The sequence below is a fragment of the Hibiscus syriacus genome, unplaced genomic scaffold (assembly GCF_006381635.1).
Source record: "Hibiscus syriacus cultivar Baekdansim isolate YM2019G1 unplaced genomic scaffold, ASM638163v2 tig00110377_pilon, whole genome shotgun sequence".
Taxonomy (NCBI): domain Eukaryota; kingdom Viridiplantae; phylum Streptophyta; class Magnoliopsida; order Malvales; family Malvaceae; genus Hibiscus; species Hibiscus syriacus.
The window spans coordinates 2,448,900-2,474,887 of NW_024062711.1; the positions used below are offsets into that span (position 1 = coordinate 2,448,900).

Sequence of the window (25,988 nt, forward strand, 5' to 3'; positions counted from 1 at the left end):
CTTTATTTTATTTTGAAATTTTGTTTTCAAATATGCTAAGCATGACTCTGATCATGCTTAGCTAATTTTCTTTTAAGTCGAAGGCTAAAGCGAAGACTCAATTCCAAACGTGAGAATTGTCACTTAAATCGCTTCGAAATTTTCTCTCTGTTTTCTGGGCTTATTCAAATCAAAATGAATTCAAAACTAAAAGTCGGCGTTGGTCTGGATGTTGTTATGGTTAACGTGGGAAAAAAGGATCGACTTATTGAAGCACACTCGACTTCCTGTGAACACACTTAGCAAAATTGTAAGAGGAAATTGAGATCAAAATCAGTTATTGTTGAAACAACATAATCCGAGTCAACAGCTTTTCGAACTTCAACGTTTTAAGATCTACAACATTGTTGGTGCTTATATCAACTCACAAACCGAAATTTAAGATTGCACTTGGATATCCGGTATACAAAGCATAGTCACAAGGATTTATCCTTGTAGACAAACTTCCCCTTTTTATCTTTATCATTATCTTATAATTATTTTTTATTATTTTATCCTTATCTTTATTATTTTATTTTTATCTTTTTATCTTTATCTTAAATTATATCTTCTTCTAAATAAAAAAGTCCACTAAATCAGAAACACTAGAGTCTCTGTTGATCGACCATGCTTCTATAGACTACTCTCACTTTTTACTTATTAAGAAGCCATAATTATTTTGATAGCAAAACGACAGTTATCAATTATTCACTTCTTATTGTTGATTTCACCAGCTGATCTGATCAATATCAGAATCATCCTTGATCAGTTATTAAGGAGACGAATAGGTATTTTGTTGGTCTTTATTTCATTTTCACGTTGTAATAGTATCCAAAATATCCGACGACTTGGGTCGTGCTCCATAACCTTTAGAGGCAGTACATCATTTAGGTTCATCGGTGTTATCATAATCTATCCAAAGATATTCACTTGATCCAAGTCATAAAGGTATTTAGGTCATCTCGGTATTCGAGTTTATTTTAATCATTTGGGGCCCAGACACATTAGTTATTTCAAAACTTGAGGATAATCCTTCATTTAAATACTTCATTGACGTGTCGTACTTCCAGTAATCTAGTCTTCAAATGATCATTCAAAAACAAGGAGATCGATGTATTAATAATTTCAAAATGTAGAAGTTTATTTTTTGGGTATTTCAAATAGATCAAGAATTTAATCGGTGATTCCAAGGTTCAAGTGAATCAAAATATGAGTTCTCAGGTCGTCTCCATTATCATAGTCATCCATAGTTTTTTTTATACTTTAAGGGTATTATCGTCATTCCATCACATTCTATCAGTGGTATTACTTTTGATAAATTAGGCTTCAAAGTATTCTAGTTCCTTTAGAGTTTAGGGAATTTTGGTCATTTGAACATTGGAGGTTATTTTAGTTATTTCGTAGCTCGAGGACATTTCGGTAATTCAAATCAATCCAAACATGTATACCTTTTATGGTAATTTGGTCAGATATATTTGTTCAGTGTTACTTTTCACTCTTATAGGTAATCATGGTTTTTTTTGTAGTGCAAGGGCATTTTGGTCAAATTATAATTCAAGGTTATTCTGGTTTTTTCCTTTCGTCCAGTCTTTCCATTTAATTCAATTTTTCTGAATAATTCAAACAAAAATAGTACTTCCAATATTTTAGTCTTTAGGTGTTTATTGATAATCAACAATTATAGGTCTTGTACCTTCTCGAATATTAGGATTCGATTATCAGAGACTATCCGAGCAGATCGTGAATTTAATAGATGAAAAAAGTGATTTATTGAATTAAAAATATGAATTTCTCAGGTCAGTCCAGACTATTTTTACCCCATAGGGGCAATTTCATAATTTTATAATCAGATGATTCTGATATTAAACCTTTTAACTAAAATAATTAGAATTTAATATTTCTGAGGTTATTTGTTCTTCAGACTAATCACTGCACTTGAACTCATTTCTCATCAGTCTTCCTATTCCTTTACGTAATTCAATCGAGTCTTAACTAATTTATCACTTAAACCATATTTGGTTTGAGTTCATCCATAACCAAACATGCATAATAGACCAATCATATACATCCATGCATTTATCCATTATCAACATGTTTCATAAAACATGCAAAGAGGTAGTAAAATATTACCTCAATTTTCATGCTCCACCGATCGAACATTTAAACTCCATTAGATCATTCTCGAACTTAAATTCAACGTCCAATAATTTCTCAGATACATAACAAACGAATTTACGTCAGAAACTGGACTTAATCGAAAAATCGCATTGAATCCGAAGATAAAACACTGAAAACGGCTTACCAAGTGCGAATTTGAAAAAACGGACTTTAAATTCGGACTCAAAATATCGAAAAACATAAAATATGACATTTCAAAAAAATTACTTTTCAGTCAAAGTCAACGAGTTGACTTATTTGGGTTGACTCTGTCGGGTCAAACTGACCCGGTTTAAACCGGTTTGACTGGATCGGTTCTGGTTTGGCTGGACCAATTCCAGAAGCTTCCTGGATCGGCGAACGATTCCCACACGCATTGTCAGCGTGTGACGGCGGTGACGGGGTCGTTTTACCGGTTTATTCTTCCTACGAGAAATCAAACACCAAAACATCACAATTCAAAGTACCAATAGCTAAAACCCAGTGAAAAATAACCGGATAAAATGACCGAAAGTTTACCTACGACGGATGACGGGAAAATGATGGCAACGACTCGACCCACCAGTTGGGTCTTAACCAGAATGGCACGGAGAACACAACTATGGCAGTAGTGAGGCACAACAATGAGCGAGGCAGTCAGATTTCGTGAAAAAACAGGATTCATCGAATTTTGGTGAGATCCCCACGGCGAACGACGGCAGCTCATACCTATTGACCTTTTTGGTCGAACGGCGCCAATGCTTCAAATGGGTGTGGCGGTGACCTGCACCACCAATAAGAGAAAGAAAGATGAGGAGGGTAGTCGAACAATATTTCTCTCTCAACGAGATGAACAGTGGCTGATCCGAGTGGTTTCTGGATGGGGTTGGGTTGCGGAAGGGCGCCAGTTATATTGCTAGTCGCAAGGCCCACCAACGGCGACAGAGGTGGGGTGGATCGGAGATGGAAAGCTTGAAGATGGGGTTTTGGAGTCCATCGGGGGATTGGGTTCTCAAACAGACAGGAGAAGTTTTCCCTGATTTTTAATTTTCACTGACCAAAAAGTGGAATAATTTCATGTTTAGTCCCAAAACTCCCTAAAAGTTCAAATCTAAGGTACAAGGTTATGAAACCTTCAATTTAGTCCCTAATTTCATTAAATTTGGGGTGTTACACCTAAAACTAAAATGAAAAATTAGAGTAAATATTATATACTTCCAAAAAGAAGTGTACAAGCAAGAAGAACAGAAGTCGGAAAACTTTAAAACTTAGGTAAATGGAATAAATCAATTTTAAGCTAAAATTTATTAGGGAACACACATCAAATCAATACACAAACAAAACAACAGCAAGACCATATTATGCAAATTAGCTCGAACTAGGGCTGTAAACGAGTCCAAACATATCGTAAACTATTCAAGTTTGATTTAGTTAATATGAATTGAGTGAACTTGACTCGAGCTCAAACTCGCCTCCAATTCTTAATGAGCTAAAACAAGCTACTTCATACACAACTAAAAAATTTCCGAACAACTCGAAAAAATAATGTATTAAGTTTTAAAATAGAATTGTTAACAATATTAACATTTATATGTTGTTGTTTTTTTTTAAATACAATACAAGTTTTGCATGTACTTAAGGTTCATGTTTGAGCTTCAATCGAGCCAAGTCTGAGAATATTTCGAGTTTAAATTTTTTTAAACTCGATTGGAACTTTAATTTATTATTTCGAGTTCAAGTCGAGCTAAGCATTCGTCGAGTTCAACTTTGAACTTGTCGAGTGAAATTTTTAATTTCAGTAAAAGTTTGGATTTTTTATAAATAAATTAAGCTTTTTTATTTTTTTTCAAAAATAACATTTTTATTATTAAAATCTATAATGGTAGTCATCTAATAGTATAAATGAGAAAACATTATACACCTATTTTAACAAAAAATTCTTTATGCACAAAAACATTTTTGGATACATAATTTGAGCACTTATTTTTGTATTAATCCTTAAAATAAAAAGGGAATGAAACTCATGTTAAAAGATAGGATGTACTTGAAAAAGTGGGGAAGGGCAAAGTTAAAAGTTGTTGAACTATATTTTGATATAACAATTTAAAGCAAAATGTTTTTGGACTTCAATTGAATTTATTCAAAGTTTTCAAAAATAATTCAAAGTCCTTAAAATGGATTTGAGCACAAAATGATTTTCACGTACAAGAAGTATTGATATTGTTCTTACAGTATCGATACCTCATGAACAATATCGATATTGTTCATATGGTACCGATACCAAAGGCAAGGGAAGTATCGATACTCAATAGGTATTATCAATGCTACCAGCAATTCTCAAATTCCAGGATGCAAAAATGGTACCGATACCAAAAGGGTTACGATAGTAGTGTCGATACCATCAGGCCCCAACGGCTAGTAACGACTAGTTGATTTAAAAATAAAAAAGGTAGTACCGATACTCCCTTTAAGAGTACTGATACCCTCTGTACTGGGCTATTTTATTTTGCAGATATTTCATCCCCAAACGGCTATAAATCATCCCCAACGGCTAAAAACGACCACATCTTCATTCCAACATATAAATACAAGATCAAGACACTTGAAGAAGGGTTAGAACACCTATCCAAGCAATCAAACACAAGAGAGGAATTTTACATTCTTAATTTTCTATTCTCTTGTAAATATTATGTTTTAGTGAGCTTAAATTTGTAAACACTTACCTTGTAAGGGCTTTCTTGTTTACACTATCTATCCTTTTATAAAAGCAGTTTGGTTCTAGTTTAGCCAGGTGAAAAACTAAGGAGTGTAAAAGTTATATCTTTGTCCTTGAAAAAGAAAGAACAAATTAGTGAATTTGTTAGAAAATTTGTTAGAAAATCCTTAGTGAGGAGCTAAGGTAGTGGAGGTAGTCTTGGTTGATAAGTCAAACCACTATAAATCCTTGTGTCAATTTTTCTCTATCTTTTTCTCTCATTAGTCCCTATCTTTTTCTCTCATTAGTCCTTTGACATATTATTGTCAATTCATCCCCTAACAACTCTTTCGATTATCTATTCGAGTTTCTGTAAATCCTAACAATTGGTATCAGGGCTTGACTCGTTAGAAGGCTTCACATCCTTGAGACGATCCTCGAAGAAGCTCTACCGATTCTGACGCAACCGACAAAAAGATGGTTTCAACTTCCGGTGCTTATTACATGGAAGATTCTCAATCGATTAACAAGCCACCCTACTTCAATGGAGCAAATTATACCCATTGGAAGAATAGGATGATGCTCTTCATTCAAGCCAACGATCTAGGAGCTTGGAACTCAATCATAAAGGGTTACTCCACTCCACCCAGTGAGATGGACGATTGGAGTGATGGAGAAAAGAAAAAGTTCCAGCTAAATGCTAAGGTTGTGCACATTTTCTTTTGTGCATTAGGATCGGATGAATATAAAAGAGTCTCGTCTTATTCTAATGCCAAGGATATATGGGATAAGCTCCAAGTTACTCATGAAGGAACTGATGAAATGAGGGAAAATGGAAGGTTCATACTTTATTAATAGTGTCAAAAATGACAGATTATATTAGAAAGATTCAATAAAGTATTATTTTAAGTAAAAATTAATTAGAACTGACCTTAAATCTTCTAGGATTGTTGATTGCTACAAGCATGTATGGTGGTCTAACATTTTAACCGTCAAGAGTTGTATTCACGTTTATTCTTCTCAATAGTTACAGCACAGTTTTATACAAGTGATGACAAAGAGTCCTAGGCTCCTAGCTAAGGTAAGAGTTCTAGCTAAGTTAAAACTATCCTTATGTACAAAATAGGCTAGAGTTAGTGATAAAATAAAACACTAATATTTACAAGATAATAACCTATAAACGTAATATAACTCACTGATTCCACTCTACCAAACGAAATGGTTTTCCTTGCTGAATATTTAGCTCCGTTTAAAGATGAAAGATAATGAAGAGCTGTTCATATTTTTCAATATGGAGAACTTTTACGCTTTTCATTCTGTTCACCTGGAAATTTCAATCACGGGAAATGGTGTTCTAGTGCATTTAATGTCCTTAGTTCTTCATTTTTTTACGTCTTGATTATTTCAGATGCCTTACGAACCATACTAAGAGAGGAAGGATGGACAGTACTATATAAAGGACTTGGCCCTGGTCTGTTGACAGTAGTTTGCTGACCGTTCTATTCATATTTCTGCTCCTGCTTTTTACATTACAGTGAAGAAAGAATCTTTGTATAAGAGAACATGAAGAATTTTCTGTTATTTTTCATTAAGGAATTATAGGCTATTAATATACAAGAAACTATTTTATTCTGATGCTTAGAATGTGAAAATTATTAGAAATTAGGTAGCAAGAAATCAGGGAATAATACCTGAACTCTCTCCTAAAAATCTGGAAATTTCTTTAATTGATGAACTGTCTACTGTATATGGTTTTTTCATTTGAGTTTCTCTGAGCAAAATAATACAAAGTTGTTTAAGTAATCGTATATAGTTTTTTCAATTTATTTTTCTTTTTCTTCTTAATTACAGCAAGCTTCTCATGGAGCTATTCAGTTCACGGCATATGAAGAACTGCGTAGGATAATGGTTATTATAAAGAGCGAAAACAGAAATCTGAAAGTGGTAGTAATTTGTTGGTATGTAAATGCAGTTTCTGCTTGTTTTTAATTCTTGGTTTATATTACGATAAATGTAGATTGGCACATTCCAGTTTACTGATGCAGAGTATGCCTGCAAATATCTATGTGCGTCGTGTGCTTGTGCATGCATGCTTTACCAAAATAAATTTGGAGATATTTTATTGTCCACTTAAGTCTACAACCGAATCATCAATTGCAGTGTTATATACCGTGATTTTTTCTGTTTCTTCTTTTGTTTGACTGTGGAAGGAGGCCATAACGGATAACGATTTCTAACTGTCTCAAGCATTATGCAGAGACTTCATTTGATTATGCTGTGTTGGAGGGTGCTTCTAAAGTTGCTTCCATTCTTGTTACATATCCATTTCAAGTATGCATCCTTATAATTGGTATGAAGTATTTGTATATCTTTATCCTCTCAACTGCCTGATCATGGTTCCTTATGAGGTGGAAATGTTTTTTTTTTTTCAGGTTATTCGAACTTGATCGCAGGTAAAGGGAAATTTGAAACTTTTCATCTATGTACAAATTAATTGACAAAATTCTTTAAGTTGGAATAAACAAAGCATCAGGCTGCTGGGATATTCCTTAAACATTGATGAATTAATTGGACAGACAGTGAAGTTGACTTGAGACAGTCTACACCTTTCTGCTAGTTTGTATGAATGTATTTAATTTTGGAAGATCTCTTTATCTTTTGCAGAAAAGACCTAGTAATGATGGAATTCCAAGATATACGAATAGTTGGCATGTTGTAAACTGCACGGTGAGATCATATTCAAACCCAAAATTACAGTTATTTACTCGGTTTTAAGCACTGAGAATGTTATTAGTTGTTATCTCTTCAGTGCGCTCAACTTGCTTCTGAGAATGTGCAGGTATGAGGGTTTTCGCGGATTTTACAAGGGCATCAACCCAAACCTTCTGAGAAATGTGCCTGCTTCTTCAATAACATTTCTTGTTTACGAGAATGTACTCAAATTCTTAAGACCAACAGGAAGGAATGACTGAAGAAGAATTTTGTGCTGTCCTATGTTTACTTTACATTCTTTAATTGTTCACCATTAACTATGATATATATGATATCAAGAATTAGAGAGAAAAAATGTAATTCATGTAAGCCTCATTGCACTATGTGAAAATTGTCCACATTTATGTTGTCTTTCTATTTTGCATTGAATGGTGAAATAGCTACACATGATCTGATAACCTTTGGGTCAGATAATGGAGCTGTTAGTGAATTTGGTCATTGGGTGGGGGGGAAAACATGTTGCTAATTCTAGAGGCAGAATTTTATGCAGAAATCAATGCTATTAGGAGACTGGAACTGTCTGTCTAAGATCTCGGGTACTCTTCAAGCTAAAGCTGTCATATCGAGAACACTGAGCTGATGACATTAGTATTAAAGCTGTTGTGGTAAAGGCTAATAGCACAAACATTTTATTTGCTGAAATTCTCTATTTCTTATATTCAACGAAAAGGATCATATATTCCCGGTTCCTCTTTACAATAAGTTGTTCAAGGAAGATAATAAGTACTTGCCTTATAGGTAGAAATGTCCGAGTTATCACTGCAATGGCAGAAGAGTAACTCAGAGGAATGGAATAGAAACTGATAGAATGAACGCAATCTGAGTCTTCGTACTATTTGAAGAATACGCAATCAGGCAAATTATGCCTCTGGCCAACCAACATTTTGATGACTGCCAAGACCTGCAAACCGAGATGCACGTTTAGAAAGTAAGGCTAAGTTCTTGCTTAATCTAATTGTTGCATATTTGTTTTCCAATAACTTATCTATATTGATGCTTTAGGTAAAAAATAGGAAGTAAAGACTCCTTGACAGATGAGCTTACCAATTGCCAACATGTCTGTGATCGATTTGATTGATGGTGTGTGTTGGAACTCAAAGAAGTCTTTAGTTCTGAGTATGTATTCAAACTCAACTGGCATTCCTACAATTTCTAGCTCTTTAAGTGTAGTTGCTAGCTTCAGTCCATCTGGAATCCTTTTTAACTTCTCGCAACGGTTTATCACCAAATGCTTGAGCTTTGGCATTGCGCTCTCTTCAACAATCCAATCTTCCAATTCTTTCAGAAGATGAAGTCTTAGAATCTCCAGTTTAGGAGAACTTTATGATGAAAAACCATCTCTCTCGAGTTATATGACCCATCACCCAAAACAAATATTTCAAGGTTTGGAAGTCTTTCCAATTTGGTAATTGAATCCCTTGGAAGTTGGGAATTGTATAGTCTTAGCTTAACCAGGTTGGGTGGGAACTCTTGTGGATCAGGTAGCTTCTCCATTTTCCCATAGAAACACAGTTTCTAAAGATGCTCACAGCACAAAAGTCCGTTAACGGTCGGAAACATTTCTAGTTCTGTAAGCAAAAGAGACAAAGATTGAATGTCTTGCAGTCTTTCCATTGTAGAAATGACTAAAATAACCTGCTCTCTTGACAACCCATCGATGCCAAGTTACCGAAGACTAGTCATGTTAGCTAAGCCACCATTATGTATCCAATTTCCAGCCTCAATGTATGGAAAGCTCTGCAGATTGCATATGGTATCCATCCTCAAATGCTCATTGTCTGGGGAATCAAATGGAGTATATAGGAGCAAATGTCTTAGCTGCACCATTTTCCAGATAACATTTGGTATCCTCTTAAGAAAACAACTATACCGTAAATCTAACGTTTGTAGATTCTGCAGGTTCCCTGTAGATATCGGAAGCTCTTCTTCTAGATTATTTTTCCGCAATCCAAGATATCAGAGTTGAATTAAGCTTTCGATTGTATCAGGTAGGCTGACAACACGAACACCTTCCATATCCAGGACCCTTAGCAGTTTAAATTTATTGTAAATTACATTTAGCTTCTTCTCAATGAAACCAATCTTCTCTTTCTCTCCACATCTAAGTTATATTCTCGATTGAAAAACAGAAGGGACCGCAAATGTGGAGCGAAGTTTTTGAGGAAAGCATACTGATCATAGCGAGAATGGATTGCATGCCTTCAGGACTTTGTTGAGATAGATTCTGATGGCTCTGCCTTGTCTCCATGATGAATTTGAGGAAGATTTCCTCCCTTCCCTGAGAGATGACAAGGTCTTTCAGAAGAACATGGATTCAGATTGTTTTGACTCTGCCTAGTGAACTCAATCTTCCTACTTGAATCATGCACCGATCGATCAACACATTTAAGCATTTCTTAGCAACCCCTTCAGCTATTTCTTCACCTTCTTATGGTAGAAATCCTTCTGCGACCCATAGATGGATAAACTTTTTTGTCTGAATCGACACGTCTTCCGGGAATAGTCCCAGATAGAGGAAGGAAGATTTCAAGTGGGACAGGAGATCACCTGTAGCTTAGTGATAAAATGGCAGCTATCCGGTCTTGGCCTTTGTTAAATGCCATGTGATGTTATGAAGAATACGGTGCCATTCTTTGGTTGACTTGCTTTTCCGGGAGAGCAATCCTCCAAGCACTACCACAGCCAAAGGTAAACCACCACATCTCACTACCATATCCCTTCCAAACTTCTTCAATTCAGGGGGAAAAGTGTTCATTCCATGAAACGCTTTCTTGCAAAACAATTTTAAGCTTTCATCCTCTGCCAAAATCATCGGTTCATGTGGAATGCCCCCAGCATTGGCATACAGGGCAACCTCCTTGTTTCGGGTTGTCAGCATCACCTTGCTTCCAGTTTTCCCAATCGGGAATGCATTTTCTAAACAATCCTAGACTTCCATGCTCCACACATCATCAAGAACCACTAAATATCTCCTTTCTTACAGGAATTCATGCAGTTTCTTCAGCAACTCTTCCTCTTTCAGCTTCTCTAAAATGTTAGTGTATGATGTATGCATGTATTTCATACATGTGCATGTGTGAAGTGTGTGAGGTGGTTAGAGCTGTTAGATCTAACAAACTCTCTCTCATCTCTAATGTCTTTTCCCTCCATTTTATATTTCTTCTCATTTGTATATAAAGGTAGTGAATGTTTTACTGTAATTGATGAGCTTTTCCTATTATGAAAGAATGCATATTGTTTTCACTTTGTTCATTCAATACTTAGTTGCATTCATACTTTAACATGGTATCAGTCACCAAGGATTGGGAGCTCCAGCGTCGTTAATCTACTGCTACGTGTGGTTGTGTATGATGGAGATCTCCTCCGTGCAGCACATACCCAAACAGGATGTGGTTAAACTTTTTGAGGGTACCTATTTACTATGGAAGCATCATGTATCTCTCATTATTGATGGTTATGGTTTGCTTCGTTTTATTTCGGATGAAGGAGAGCCTCCTGTGGTTGTTACAACAACGGAATCAGGTCATTCTACGGATACTCTGACGTTTAATCTCTATCAGCAGCAAGACAAGTTGTTAGCATCGTGGTTGCTCACTACGGTTAGTACTAAAATATTACCTCATCTTATTGGACTCACCTCTGCTTATGCTATTTGGACCACTATTGCTCGATTATTTGGTGCTAGATCTAGTGCCAATATATCATCCCTTCGACATAGTCTTCACTCTCGGCGTAAAGCTCGCCAGACAGTGAGTGAGTTTCTTGCCAAAGTCAAGTCCATTTGTGATTTGTTATGTGCTGCAGGTAGTCCAATTACTGAACACGAGCAGGTCAGTGTCATTCTTGTTGGTTTGTCCATGGAATTTGAATATGTTATTACTATTGCTTCTCGCGATAGTTTGTCGTTAGATGTGCTCACTGAAATACTGCTTGATTATGAGACGCGACATAAGGCTTTTCTCACTGAAGGAATTTCAGCTAACCTGGTCTCTAGGTCTACTGATACTAAGGAGCGTGATTTAGGATCTTCTGAGGTTACTGTTACTACCAAGCAAGATGATGCTACACGAGGATAACCGGGTGATACTTATCGTGGGCATGGTCGAGGACGGTTTGATAATTTGAATCATCCTAAATGCCAGCTTTGTGGTAAATTTGGCCATACAGTGCAAAAATGCTATCATCGCTTTGATAGAAACTTTATTGGTGTCTCCACTGATGCTCGAAGCAGTGAAGAGTGGAGGTCATCACAAAATTCTGGAAACAAGCAGCAGTTACCTTCGAATGCTCAAGCATTTACTCATGCAATGTGTGAATCTTTTCCCTGGATGAGTGCATCTTTTCCTTCTTCTCATGGCTTCTTTTATTCTAATCCGCATTTCATGATGCCTAGTTCAGGATCTTTTTATCCAAGGGTTCCATGGTACTCTCCAATGCAAGTTTATGGTGGGTTAGATTCGGTTAAAAATTCCCAAGGATTTGTGAATCCATCAGTTGCCTTTGTTTCCACTTCTCACTCACCTCGGCCAACTATGTCCACTGGTAATATTGATCCAGTGTGGTATCCTGATACGGGGGCAACACATCATGTTGCTAATGATATGTCCCTTCTTAATACTAGTATGGCTTATACAGGTAATCATTGTCTTCATATGGGGAATGGAGAAGGTGTTAAAATTTCTAATGTTGGTCAAAGTTGTTTGCCCTCTAAAACGAAGCCATTAGTTTTGCAAAATGTCTTGCATGTGCCTGATATTCAGAAAAACTTATTATTTGTTTCTCAGTTTACTCGGGATAATAACATCTTTATTGAATTTCATCCTTTTGAATGTTTCATGAAGGATACTCAGACGCAGACCGTGTTACTGACAGGGAAGCTCACGGATGACGGTTTATACCAGCTTCTGTCACCTAATATAAAGCACATGCAATTAAATAATGTCTCTAAGTCGTGTGGCCTATTAGACCTATGTCACAAAAGATTAGGGCATGCATCTCTTAGTATGGTTAAAACAATAATGAAATCATTTAATATTGTTGTCAATGAAAGCACTTTATCTTTTGTTTGCAATGCTTGTTTACAAAGTAAAGCTCACAAGCTCCCTTTTTCGACTTCAATTACTGAGTACACTAGTCCTTTCCAATTAGTTGTCTCTGATGTTTGGGGACCAGTCCCTATTGTTTCAAGTGATGGTTTTGCCTATTATGTGTCTTTTATTAATGTTTACAGCAAATTTACATGGCTCTATTTGATTAAGAGAAAGTCAGAAGTTATGGAATGTTTCCTCAATTTTTATAAACTTATTGAGGTTCAGTTTGGTGTCAAGATTAAGATATTATAGAGTGATGTTGGTGGAGAGTATTAGGCGTTGAAAGGATGGTTTCTAGCTAATAGAGTTCAGCATCGAATCTCTTATCCAAGTATATCTGAGCAAAATGGCAAAGCTGAACGAAAACACCGTTATATTGTTGAAATGGGGTTGACATTACTATCTCAAGCCTTTTTGCCTTTGAAATTCTGGAGTTATGCATTTACCTCAGCTGTGTTCCTAATTAATCGATTACCTACAGGAGTATTACATGGAAAGTCACCTTTTGAAGTCTTACATCAATAACCTATTGATTATTCAATGTTAAGGGTGTTTGGTTGTGCATGTTTTCCTTTAGTAAGACCGTTTAATCACCATAAATTGAGTATCGATCTAAGTAGTGTATTTTTCTGGGGTACAGTCCATCACACAAGGGGTATCGTTGTCTAGATGATGATGTGAGAATGTTTATTTCCAGACATGTTATTTTTGATGAGGGAAAATTTCTGTATGAAGCTTGCAGGTTAAAGAGTCGTGATGTGGCAGATTCACATATTTCAACGAGGGAGCTGCCACTTGTTTTTGCACCACAAGTTCAAACTCAGCAAGGATGTGGTGATTATGGTATGGCTGGAAATGGTGTATCACCTGTGAATAGTGTGCACAATGAGGAAGGAGCTGGTAGTTCTCGTGTTCATGAAGGAAATAGTTTAGGAACAACACAATCAGTGTCAAGCTCTACTGCTATTCCTACTAATATTCCTAGTCAACCAGCTACTGAAGTTGAATGCAACTCTACCTTAAACGTTCATCTAATACAAACAAGGAGTAAGAGTGGGATTTCGAAGCCTAAAATTTTTCAAGCTATAGCTTGGACTAATGAAGAATCACATAACATCAAGCAAGCTTTAACTAGTCCGCATTGGAAAGATGTTGTTCAGGAGGAGTATGAAGCTTTGATGAGAAATAAAACTTGGTCTCTCGTGCCTCTGCCACCTGATCGAAGAGCAGTAGCTTGTAAATGGTTGTTAAAAATAAAGAAAAATGTAGATGGCTCAATTGCTCGTTATAAGGCAAGATTAGTGGAAAAAGGTTTTTTCAGCAGCCAGGTATTGATTTTCATGAGGTGTTTAGTTCGGTTGTTAAACCAGTAACTGTTCGAGTTATTCAGACTTTGACATTATCGAAAGGATAGCAGCTTAGAAAGGTAGACATTAACAATGCTTTCCTAAATGGTGTGCTTGAAGAAGAAGTTTATATGACTCAGCCTCCAGGGTTTGAGTTTGGTGGTAATCAATTGGTTTGCAAATTACATAAGGCCATTTATGGATTAAAACAAGCACCACGTGCTTGGTTTGATAGCCCGAGGAGCTATCTTGAAACTGAAGGATTTGTGGTATCAAAATCTGATTCTTCTCTTTTTGTTCGAAAGAATGAAGATTGTTTGATTTATCTACTTGTCTACGTTGATGATATAATACTCACTGGTGATAAAAGAAGTGAGGTGCAGGTGGTTATTAACAAACTTCATGAAAAAATTGCCTTAAAAGATCTAGGTTCTCTCAGTTATTTCTTAGGCATTGAAGTCAGTTATGCTTCTGGTGGTGGTGTTTTGAGCCAGCAGAAATATATAACTGAGCTACTATGTCGCAATGGTTTTCAAAATGCGAATGGTCTTCCTACACCTATGGTTACCAACTGTAAGCTTTCTTCCAAGGATAGAAATCCTGTTGAGAATGTTTCCCAATATCACAGCATTGTGGGAGCATTACAATATGTTGTGATCACTCGTCCAGACATTGCATTTGATGTTAACCGTGTGTGCCAATTTATGCAAGCTCCTCTTGAAACTCATTTTCAAGTAGTGAAACGCATCTTACGGTATTTAGAAGGAACGATTGATTTTGGTTTGCATTTCTTGGCCTCTTCTAGATTGTCTTTGACAGACTTTGCTGATGCGAGTTGGGGAGCAGATGTTGATGATAGACGATCTATATCTGGGTATTGTATTTACTTTGGAGGAAATCTAGTTGCATGGAGTTCAAGAAAACAACAAGTTGTAGCTCGTTCAACAACTGAAGCAGAATATAGAAGTGTTGCATGTGTGAACTACACATTGTTACTCATGGGAAACCTACGTTGTGGTATGACAACACAAGTGTTGTTGTTGTTTGTGCCAATCCGGTTTTACACTCAAAATTCAAACATGTAGAACTTGATCTTTTCTTTATTCGAGAAAATATTGCAACAGGGAAACTACAGGTTCTTGAGGTCCCTGTATATGAACAGGTTGCTGACATTCTAACTAAACCACTAGCAGCACCGTTGTTTGTGAAACATAGGCAGAAATTGTTGATTGTTCAGCTACAATGTGGAATTTTAAAGCATGAAGTTTGAAGCAGTAAGGGAAATGTTAGTGTCTATGCAGTTAGGGAGTTGGCAAAGTAAAGATTGGATTAGTAAAGGGAATGTTAGTGTATACATGTATTTCATACATGTGTGTGCATGTGTGAAGTGTGTGAGGTGGTTAGAGCTGTTAGATCTAACAAACTCTCTCTCATCTCTAACGTTTTTCCCTCCATTTTATATTTCTTCTCCTTTGTGTATAAAGGTAGTGAATGTTTTATTGTAATTGATGAGCTTTTCCTATTATGAAAGAATGCATATTGTTTTCACTTTGTTCATTCAATACTTAGTTGCATTCATACTTTAACACAAAACCTCTATTTCTTCTCTGTTGAGCGCATTCACATCTGTAATGATCCCTTGTAAGACATCTCTTCTTCTGAATTCTTTGGATACATAAATCCATGCTCTACAATCAAAATGGTTCTTAAAGTTGGTGGGTTATTCAATCTCTTTGCAAGTGTTATTTTACCCAAACCTCCCATACCGATGATCGAGACCACCTTTCGCCTCGACTCCATGCTAGTCAGTTGTATAAGCAAAGCTTTCGTGTCTTCCACTAGCTCAATGATATCATCTTCCTCAACATTGGGCAATGGCTGTCTCCACCATCTCTGCCTTTCATTTGCGGCACTTCCATCAGCTCCCTTCTACCGTAACTCGCAACACCGTAAGTTTTGCGTCTTCTGGATATATCCCGAATCCTGGACCGAATACTTTCGATCTCCCTTCCCAACTTGTACAGGTAAAAGGGCTTGGTGACAGAATCAAACGTGGTTTGAGCTGCAGCCCTTGAAACATAGGTTTCTATAATTTTCTCGGTTTTGAAGGCCACATCTCTTACATCAGACACCCATTGTTGCATCAAATCATTCCCCTCTTGCTTCATCATGTCTGCATCTTTAAGAAAACTTCGCATCCACCGCAGTTCGTTTCTGAGGTGCACCATCTTTTGGCTAACACCGTCTAAGTATGACGCTTGTTGCGAGAGTAAATTTGTAAGCATTTCCACGACTCGGGAAACAGCCATCTCTCTTCCTTCTTGGATTATGTTTTCTCTGCAAATGGCTATCCTAAAGTTGTAAGTTTTGATGTTGGTATGATATGAAGTTTCCCAGGCGGCTTTCCTTTACTTTCAATGAAGTTTGTTGCTCCTGGAGAAGCATTATTCAACTATGAAAATTACTTCTGATTTTCAACAGAAATTTCCCAGAGGAGAGGTTTATTTTATTTTTCATGGACCTTTTCAAATAAGCCCAACGCGTGATGACTTTTAGCTACTTGATTTCTCTGCATTTTTTTAGTTCTGATTCTCATTGACTTCGTACATTATTCTTGACCTTCGCCTTCTCTTTCCTTCTGGTTGAGCTTGCTTGGTTTTACGTAAATTTGCTTGGCACTTGCACATTGTAATGTTGGATACTGATCCAAATTAATCAAATAATAGATGTCTGTAGTAATAATTTGAATAACAAGGATAAGCCAAAAATTAAGTTAATAAATAATTTAGCTCGAGAACCCAAAGTTTAAAATTTTCAAGTTTTTAACTGAAAAAATCAAATTTCATAAGCACTTTTTACTTCGAAAAATTATTGCTTGCTACTGTTTAAGGTTTAAGAAAATAACTGTTTGAATATCAATTTTAAACGCACCCTACACCCAATGCTTTATTTCATTAACATGCCTAATGTGAGGATATGCCAAGCTGAGTTGATGATATAATATTTATAATGCTCCAATATGTAATTTCACCTTTGGATTAAACCTCACTCGCATGGGTTAAACACCATAGGCTGAGTGAGAGCTTGTTTCTTTAGAAGTTGCTAAAAGAAAGATTTCGATTTTTCTGATTCTCTTCCTTCACCAAACACCACCACAACCATTTACAGCTTGCTCCTTTCGTTTTCATTTCACTCGAAAGCCATTAAAACTAATTGATGCTGGGAGACATTCTCGCTATCAAACTTTATCATCATGAAACCACCACCGGGTCTGCTTGGGAGACCGGCCGTTTCTGCAGTTCCTTACATAGCGGTCATTGTCTTCAGGGCATTGCTGCAACATCATGGTTAATGGCATTAGGAGTTTGTGGGTTTAAAGAAACAAAAGAAGAAGAAAAAGATACTGATTTTCCCTCGTATTTGCAACATTATTTATGATGTGGCATATAGTGCTCATTTCTGATTGGGATATATCGTTGGTATACCATGTGCGTGACAAAAACAATGAAAAAAGTACGGCACGGTGACAGAGGAATAACGAAACACATAGAAAGTCCAATTAATGTGCAAAATTCGAACCTTGGCAGTTGCGCTGGATAGCATGGAAGAATGCTGATGCAGATAGAACTAACAGTCATGGCTGGGGACCATGAATCATACAATATATCTACAAAATACAATCAAAACTATCAAGTATTATATGTTTGTCTCCTAATATAACATAGGCAAAGCACGTAAATGTGGGAAAGGAGCAACATTGCTATTAGAAGCACGTAAATTAAGAATTTTACACAGACTAGTTAAATTAACAAAACTGAACATGCCTTTGAATTTCAGAAGGAAATAACATATATACCAATGGTAAAACGTCTTTAGAATTTTCATTTCCCTTTATTTTCTCCATTTTAATCCAGAAATTGAAACAAACCTAACAAAATTGATATATATATATATATAGCAAAATGGACAAGGAGATAAATACAAATAATATCCAAGTATCAGGAAATAACCTCACACAACAACCTAGGATTCTTTTCAACTTCGATAGAAAAAAAGATAAAAACAAATATGAAAGCAAAGAGAGATATCAGATCATGATATAGAAGTTGCTAAACATATACATATACAGATACAGAGAAAAATCTATTGAAACCCTAAGAGGCAATTGAAAATTACTAAAAACAGAGCATTATATGCTAAATTAATATCACTTATTACCCAAACAAATATGCCCATTGCTATAAATATGTGGATGAACAGGTGCCGGATTAAGAAATATCACCTGCCACCGAAAAATAACACTCAATTCTGTTTCAAATGACGAAATTTAAAATTAAAAAAATGTATTTCAGATTTAAAATAAAAACCTGGGGGGCTTCCATAGGATAATGTTCAGGAAAATCCACTTGAAGCTGATAAGTTTCATTGGCGTATAGAGTACCCGGAGCTCCATTTACTTCAATTACCCACCTTTTCCCCCAATAAAAAATGAAAACATCAAATCAAATCGTGGGGATTAGAAGATCCAAAGGGGGAAATCAATGAAAATGGAAATAAAATACCTTTGGAGATTATCGGTGACTTTGTGCTTGAAACCGGAAGGAGGATTGACCTGCCATTCAACCAGCTCTTTCTGCAGCCGATTGCTTGCTATCTTACTGAGCGCCTAAAACAACAAATCAAAATCACACCAAAATTAATTTAAAGGCAAAAAAAGAGGGGTGAGAAAGGAAGAAGGGGGAACCTTGAGAGAGGAGGAGGCGGAGGAGCTGCTCATGCTTGATTGGTGGTTTGGGTATTGATTTTCTTTGAAAAAAGAATGTGAATTTAAATCAGATAAATGAGAGTTTTTGATGGAAAGAGAAAGGGAGTGACTATTTTTCTCTCTGTTTGACGGAAACAGGGACGATTTATGAGGCCATTGACCCTCCAAACGACGACGCCTCGTTTGGTGAAGTTTAGACCTGGCACTTGGACGGACAGTTCGCTTTTTGAGTCCCTTTTCAATTTTAATCTCTACTTATTTTGGGTTATTTATTTGGGGGTAAATTACTCATGTAGTATTTAAACTATTGATTTTGATCGTTTTAATATCTAAATTTTTAATATTTTTAAAATCATACTTAATATTTAATTTTTGTTTTATTTTAGTATCTTATTGTGAAAAACTTAACATGTTTAGTACTTATACTATCAATTTTGGTTCGTTTTAGTACCTAAATATTTAATATATTTTTTTAAAAAAATATAACATTAAATTTTGAACAGAAATACTAATAACTAAACTTTAGGTATGGTTTTAAAAAAATTAAAAGTTTATATACTAAAATATATTAAAATTAATAGTTTAGGCATTAAACGCGTAGTCTACCCTTTATTTTAAGTGGTAAATCTTCATACTTCACTTTGGGTAAAAAAAATAGATAAATGCATATCTTCGTATTATTACTCTTTATGTAATTTAGTTTCATTATTTTTATCAAAATAAATATATCTTGAATTCTTAATATTCATTTATGCATTTTAAAAAACTACAAAATAGTTTATTATTAAGAAGTTTAAAAGTCCTAGTTTTCTTTTATTTATTTTGTATTCATTAGTTCATTTTTTTTCATCTTAGTGATATTAATTTTGGTATTGATAATAGATCATAGAAATTTACTTCTTTTCTTATTTTATTATATTATATGTTTTTTGTTTTCAAATTTTTTATAATTTTATTTTTATGACATTTTTCTCAATCTTTTGACATGTTTTTTTATCGTTTGATCGTTATTTTCATTTATCGTTTTTCTCATTGTTGGATTTAACAATACCACAAATGATAAAGATAGTGTTTATTTGTTATCATGTTGATCTTTTCTGCTTTCGACCATTATGGATATGTGATTTACGTTCGTTGATAGTTCTCTCATGTCGTTCGACTCTAATTTATGGTTTATCGATGGTCTTTCAATAGTTTGATCTTCTTTTATGATTCATTTGTTGATGCGATCAGATTTGTATGTATCTATCTTTTGTTCTAGTTTATCTGATTAGATATTTTAACATTTTTCTTGTATGATCATTGTGTGATCTTAAGTGATCAATTTCTTTTGTTAATGATTATTGAAAAATATGCTTATTATGTGTTTAGTTTACTTTGGTTATAAACATTCATTGTAATTTCGATATTGTTTATTTTTAATAAAATTAACAGTTAAAATAAAAAATAATTAACAATTGATTATTTTTATAAAAAGACATTTCAACGTAGAAATATATGGCAATTTTCTCAATAAATCACTGGTGATCGGTATATTTACCGATCTAACACGGTCAGATTATATTTCTCGATTTAACACCCGTAGCAGTAAAGCACGCCCCCTGAACCACGTTATACGATGATTTGGCGCCACGTGGGTATAGCGCGCCCCCTGCCCCGCGATATACGGTGATCTGGCGCCACGTGGGTATAGCGCGCCCCCTGATCTGCGCTATACCTGGGTATCTGACACGTAGGGTATAGCGCGGTGCAGGGGGCACACTATACCCCTAAATACCCGCCCGTCCACATCTCAATCCTCCCTATAAATACCCCATCCTCAATCACTTTTAACACATCAAATTCTCTCAAATTCTCTAAATTTCTCTCAAATACTCTATCTTTTTAAGGTATATTTTATAATATTTTTACTATTATGTATTTACTTTATTTAATATTTTACTAATATAATTCTTTTGTAGATATATAATGGAAGGCAGTCTACTTCGCTCAGATGGAAATTATATATCTCTACACTTTTCTGATACGGTAACATTTTAACGTTTTAATTTAATTTAAATTATTAGTAATATTTAGTTGATTTATTTAATGAATGATTATTAGATTAAGAATTAAATATCTCGACACTTTGCTGATACGGTAACATTTTAATGTTTTAATTTAATTTAAATTATTAGTAATAATTAGTTGATTTATTTAATGCATGACTATTAGATTAAGAATTAAATATCTCGACACTTTGCTGATACGGTAACATTTTAACGTTTTAATTTAATTTAAATTATTAGTAATAATTAGTTGATTTATTTAATGCATGATTATTAGAGTAAGAATTAATTTTTGTAATTATTTATTTTTAGGAGAAGGACCGTGTATTAGATCCTTTTATTAGGAATCTTAAGTTAGTGATACCCAGTCGTGTCATGCCGTATTTAGTAGAGGATGGATTCGGTTACAGAGGTAGATATCAGGGTCACTGTAAGATAGAGCCAGACCTGATTTCTGCCTTAGTAGAGCGGTGGAGGCCAGAGACCCACACATTCCATCTTCCGCGCGGAGAGTGCACGATCACGCTTGAGGATGTTTCTATGCACCTGGGGCTTCCGGTGGATGGAGATGTGATATCGAGGATAGCTTCCAGTTCTTGGACTACTTTGTGTCGGGATAGTCTAGAACGTGTCCCGGAAAATTTTATCGGAGGTATGATACCGTTAAATTGGTTAGATGCCAATTTTCGGGAGTTGAGCGCAGACGCCTCTGAGGATGAGGTTAAGATGTATGCACGGGCATGCATACTGCAGTTGATAGGAGGGTTGCTGATGCCGGACAAATCGTGCAACCTAGTTCACTGCATGTAGTTGCAACATCTTAGCGACTTTCGTCTCGCCGGATCATTTAGTTGGGGCTCGGTAGTTTTGGCTTTGCTGTACAGGAAGATGTGTGGAGCCATTGACTACAGACATAATGCTATCGGCGGATGTCTCCTGCTGCTGCAGTCTTGGGCATGGTATCGATTGCCCTTTTTATGTCCTGTTGTGAAGAACCCATTCGTATTTCCACTACTTCTGAGGTAATTATAAAACTGATTTTGTATATTAATAATTTTATACATCGTATAACAAATTTTTTTCCTTGAATAGGTGGTCTACTGATAGGAAAAATCATCAAGAGCTACCTGATGATTTAGAAAAAATTATGGTGCTAATCGATCAGAAGGCTGGCACACAGGTATGAATTTTAATGTTTAAAAATCGATTTTAGATTATAGTTATATAATTAGATTATTATTTTGATAAAAATTATATATTATTTGTTTTAGTTTGAATGGGTGCCATATTCTACTGATGATGTGAAGGCGGTGATCCCACCTAAGTTGAGGGGTCCATCAGATGTTTGGATGGCGATGGTCCCTCTGATCTGTTATGCTACCGTCGAGTGGCACTCCACTGATCGCGTGCTCTGGCAGTTTGGTTGTTTTCAACCAATTCCGGAAGCACCTAACAATATGGACGAGTTGCATAGCTTAGATAGACTCGGCAAGACAGATACAGATTAGCTGGTGAGGCATCATGAGTGGGTCGTGTTGTGGGAGGATCGACATCGGCGCCTTCCACGTAGAGAGCCCATTTTTACTGACTTCTTGATGTATGCTGAGGATTATTATGAGTGGTTCAACAGTAACGGGAAACCGTTTCTACTTCCCGATGATGCACGTGGGCAAACCTTTCCACGACGTCGACAGAGACGTTCACCGACACAACACCATCGTCCCCCGACTCGTGGACGGAGAGCAGGTGCTTCCGGTTCATCCTCAGCTGCACCAGCAGGACCTTCCCAGCAGCCACCGCAGCCATATATGATGCCGCAGCCATATATGATACCGCAGCCATATATAATGCCACCATCACCTTTCTATTACCAGATGCCGTCGCTACCGCCTTCACCTGGTTTTATGATCCCGCCACTGCCACCGTCACAGATGACCCCTCTTGGAGGCTATTATGGGTATATATTTGTATATTCTGCTTGGGGTTCATATGCTGGATATTTGGCGGGTTCAGCCTCATCCCCCATGGCCGTAGCACAGACACCTCCTGTACAATTTTCACACTCAGCGATGTCTGGGTTTTCCCAGTTTTCGCAGGCCGGTGGGATAGGCAGTCATACACCTCCAGGGTCCTTATTCTATGGAGGTACTTCATCGTCATCAGCTCCTCATCAACCTAATGTACCTGCTCAGGACGACGACGACGATGGTGACGACGACGATGACGATAATGATGACAGCGAGGAGTCAGAACCAGTGATACGAAGAAATTCTCCTCGAGACCGACAGCTAGGGGTGTGCAAATTCGGGTACCCGGATTTTCGGGTACCCGATTTCCGGGTACCCGGAACTTCCGGGTCGACGATTTCTCGTCCCGTGTCCCGACCTGGATGTTACGGGTACCCGGTAATCGGGTACCCGGATTTTGCGGGTACCCGGTAATCGGGTACCCGATACCCGGTTTTTAATTTTTTATTTTCAAATTATTAATTTAAAAATATATATACACAAATTTAAATATTCGAAACTTCGAATTACATACTCTAATATCCGAACATAAAATTTAAAAGTTCGAAATACAAAATATAATAATCCATAATATAAATAATTCATTATATTTTATATAATTATATATAAAAAATAAAAAAAATAAAAACTAACCGGGTACCCAGAAAAACTAGATTTTGTGACCCGGGCCTGACCCGGGAAATGTCGGGCCGAGTACCCGACCCGGTCGGGTAATTTTTTTTAGAGAATTACCCGGTTTTTTTAGATCCGGGTCGGCGGGTCGGGTCAACAGGGTCGGGTAATTTTGCACACCCCTACCGACAGTCACCGCTCTACGGAACACATTCGCGACGCATGCATCGATAGATTTTTTTATTATATTTGTATTTACTTTATTTTGTTTAATTGTATTTTTTTTATTTCTTATTTAATACTTACTTTATTTTGTTAAATTTGTTGGACTTTTTTTAATATATTTCAGTTAATTTTGTTTATTACCATTTAATATCCGTTATTGTAATTTGGTTATCATTTACCATTTAATTCTTATTGTAAGTTTGTTGTATTTAAATACCAAATTATTATTAGTTTGATAAAATTTAATGATTGTGTTCGTTTTTTTAATCTTCATCAGCGATTATCGAATGACATTAACTTGAAGTAAATGCAAATTAAAATACAATAATTATTATTTGATAAACAAATACATCATTTCCTCATCAATTGTTACTTGATGACAACAGAAGTGGACATGTTTTTCTAGTGTGTCCTAGGTTTCTACAATGGCCACATCTTTTGTCTTGTCTAGATCTTTCTCGAATATCCATATTGCAATAAATTCGATTGGATTTTGGACGACCACGCTCCCTCAATAAACTCGGATTTGGTACAATCGGAAGGCAATCTTGAACCTCATCAGGGTCTTTGTCATTACCTATGGGGGGAAACTCAAATTCGTATACCTTAAAAACTTCAGATAGTAGGTATACGGGATCCACAAAATGGTTATAGTCTTAACGTGTATGCGAGCAAGCTGCTATCACATGAGAGCATGGATACTTCAGAGCTTGAAAAAACCCGCAGTCGCACGTTCTGTCCCTTAGATTTACTCTTAACGACACAGCTTCAATCCCTTGAAGAGGTCGCGGCAACTCTGTGACACGAAACATTCCATGCCTTCTTGAGAAGCTTGTTACAGACATTCCATTTGATGCATCAATTTTTTCCTGTAGATCTGCAACTAATCTAGGGTGATAGACATGACCGCCTTACATCCAGGTTTGAGCTTGTCCCCTGAGCTTCGCAAAAAGTGCCCCCAAACAAAAATATGTAGTTTTTACCAAAGCCGCTACAGGTAAGTGACGTGAACCCTTTAAGGTTGAATTGATTGCCTAAGCCAAGTTGGTCGTCATGTGTCCATATTGATATCCACCATCATATGCGTTCGTCCACATTTCTTTATCGATGAGGCTGATGTAATCGTATCCTTCCTCATTCTTCGCCCGCAAATCTTGAAGCATTGATTCAAACGTCCGAGGAAGTAGTTCGTAACCTGATCAAAAAATGTATAACTTACTAACTTGCTTTCACTTACCCATGCGCACAATTAATTGACGCTCATCATTCTTATTGTACCTTCTATGATAGTTCGCAGCAATGTGTCGGAGACAATACCTATGTTGGACAAAGGGTGGTTGCCACATTGGACCCAAATACTCCATTACTGCTTTGATCCCAGCTCCGCGATCTAAAATGGCACAGATTTTTTCCCTCGTGATAACATGTGCACGTAAATTTCGGAGGAAAAAAGTCCAAGAATCTGTATCTTCTCCTTCGACAAGAGCAAAAGCAACTGGAAGAATGTTGCGATTGCCATCTTGGACAACTGTCAATAATAAAACTTGCTTGTATTTTCCATACAAGAAAGTCTCGTCGATCTGGACCATAGACTTGCAGTATTTGGCAGCATTAACGCACTGTGGGTAACTCCAAAAAACCCGGTATAATTGGCATCGATCGCGAAGAACTCGATCATTATGGTATGCATAGGAGGTTTTGAAGTCCACAATTGTCCCAAGATTCAACGTCCGCACCAGCCTAAACCAACCTGTAAGTTCATTGTAAGATGCATCCCATTCGCCATGAAGTTTGACAATGGCATTTTGCTTTGCCAACCAAGATTTTTTATAGGAGACGGTGTACCCATACTGCGATTGTATAGCTGAAATCAACAGTGCAACAGCTATATGAGAGCTTGCTTTTACCATGGGCATGATGGCTTGGCATATCACTTCAGAGTCCAAGTTGGGATGATCTTGGTTGACCCCTCCAGCACAACATGTGTGAGGACCGTTGTATACTGTTAGCTCTCATATGTTGTTTTTCCTCTTCATTTTCGATACGTGAACCATCCAATTGCATCCGTTTTCGCATCGGGCATAGTAGCATACATATTTTTCGGTCGATAATCAGTTGACTCTGGACTGAACAGAATTACGGATATTGTAATTTTTGATAGCCATCATCGCTTCTTCTTTGCTTTAAAACTCCATGCCTAAAGATAACTCGCCATTAATTATTGATGAGTAATATCCATAGTCACCGAGATGAG

General features: G+C 36.4%; 2 pseudogenes; one reads left to right on the forward strand and one right to left on the reverse strand.

Annotated features, from left to right (window-relative positions):
- Positions 1–6,104: 6,104 nt before the first annotated feature.
- On the forward strand, positions 6,105–8,069 carry LOC120121562 (annotated as a pseudogene).
- Positions 8,070–17,177: 9,108 nt separating this feature from the next.
- LOC120121598 lies at positions 17,178–18,914 on the reverse strand (annotated as a pseudogene).
- Between the last annotated feature and the right edge of the window lie 7,074 nt (positions 18,915–25,988).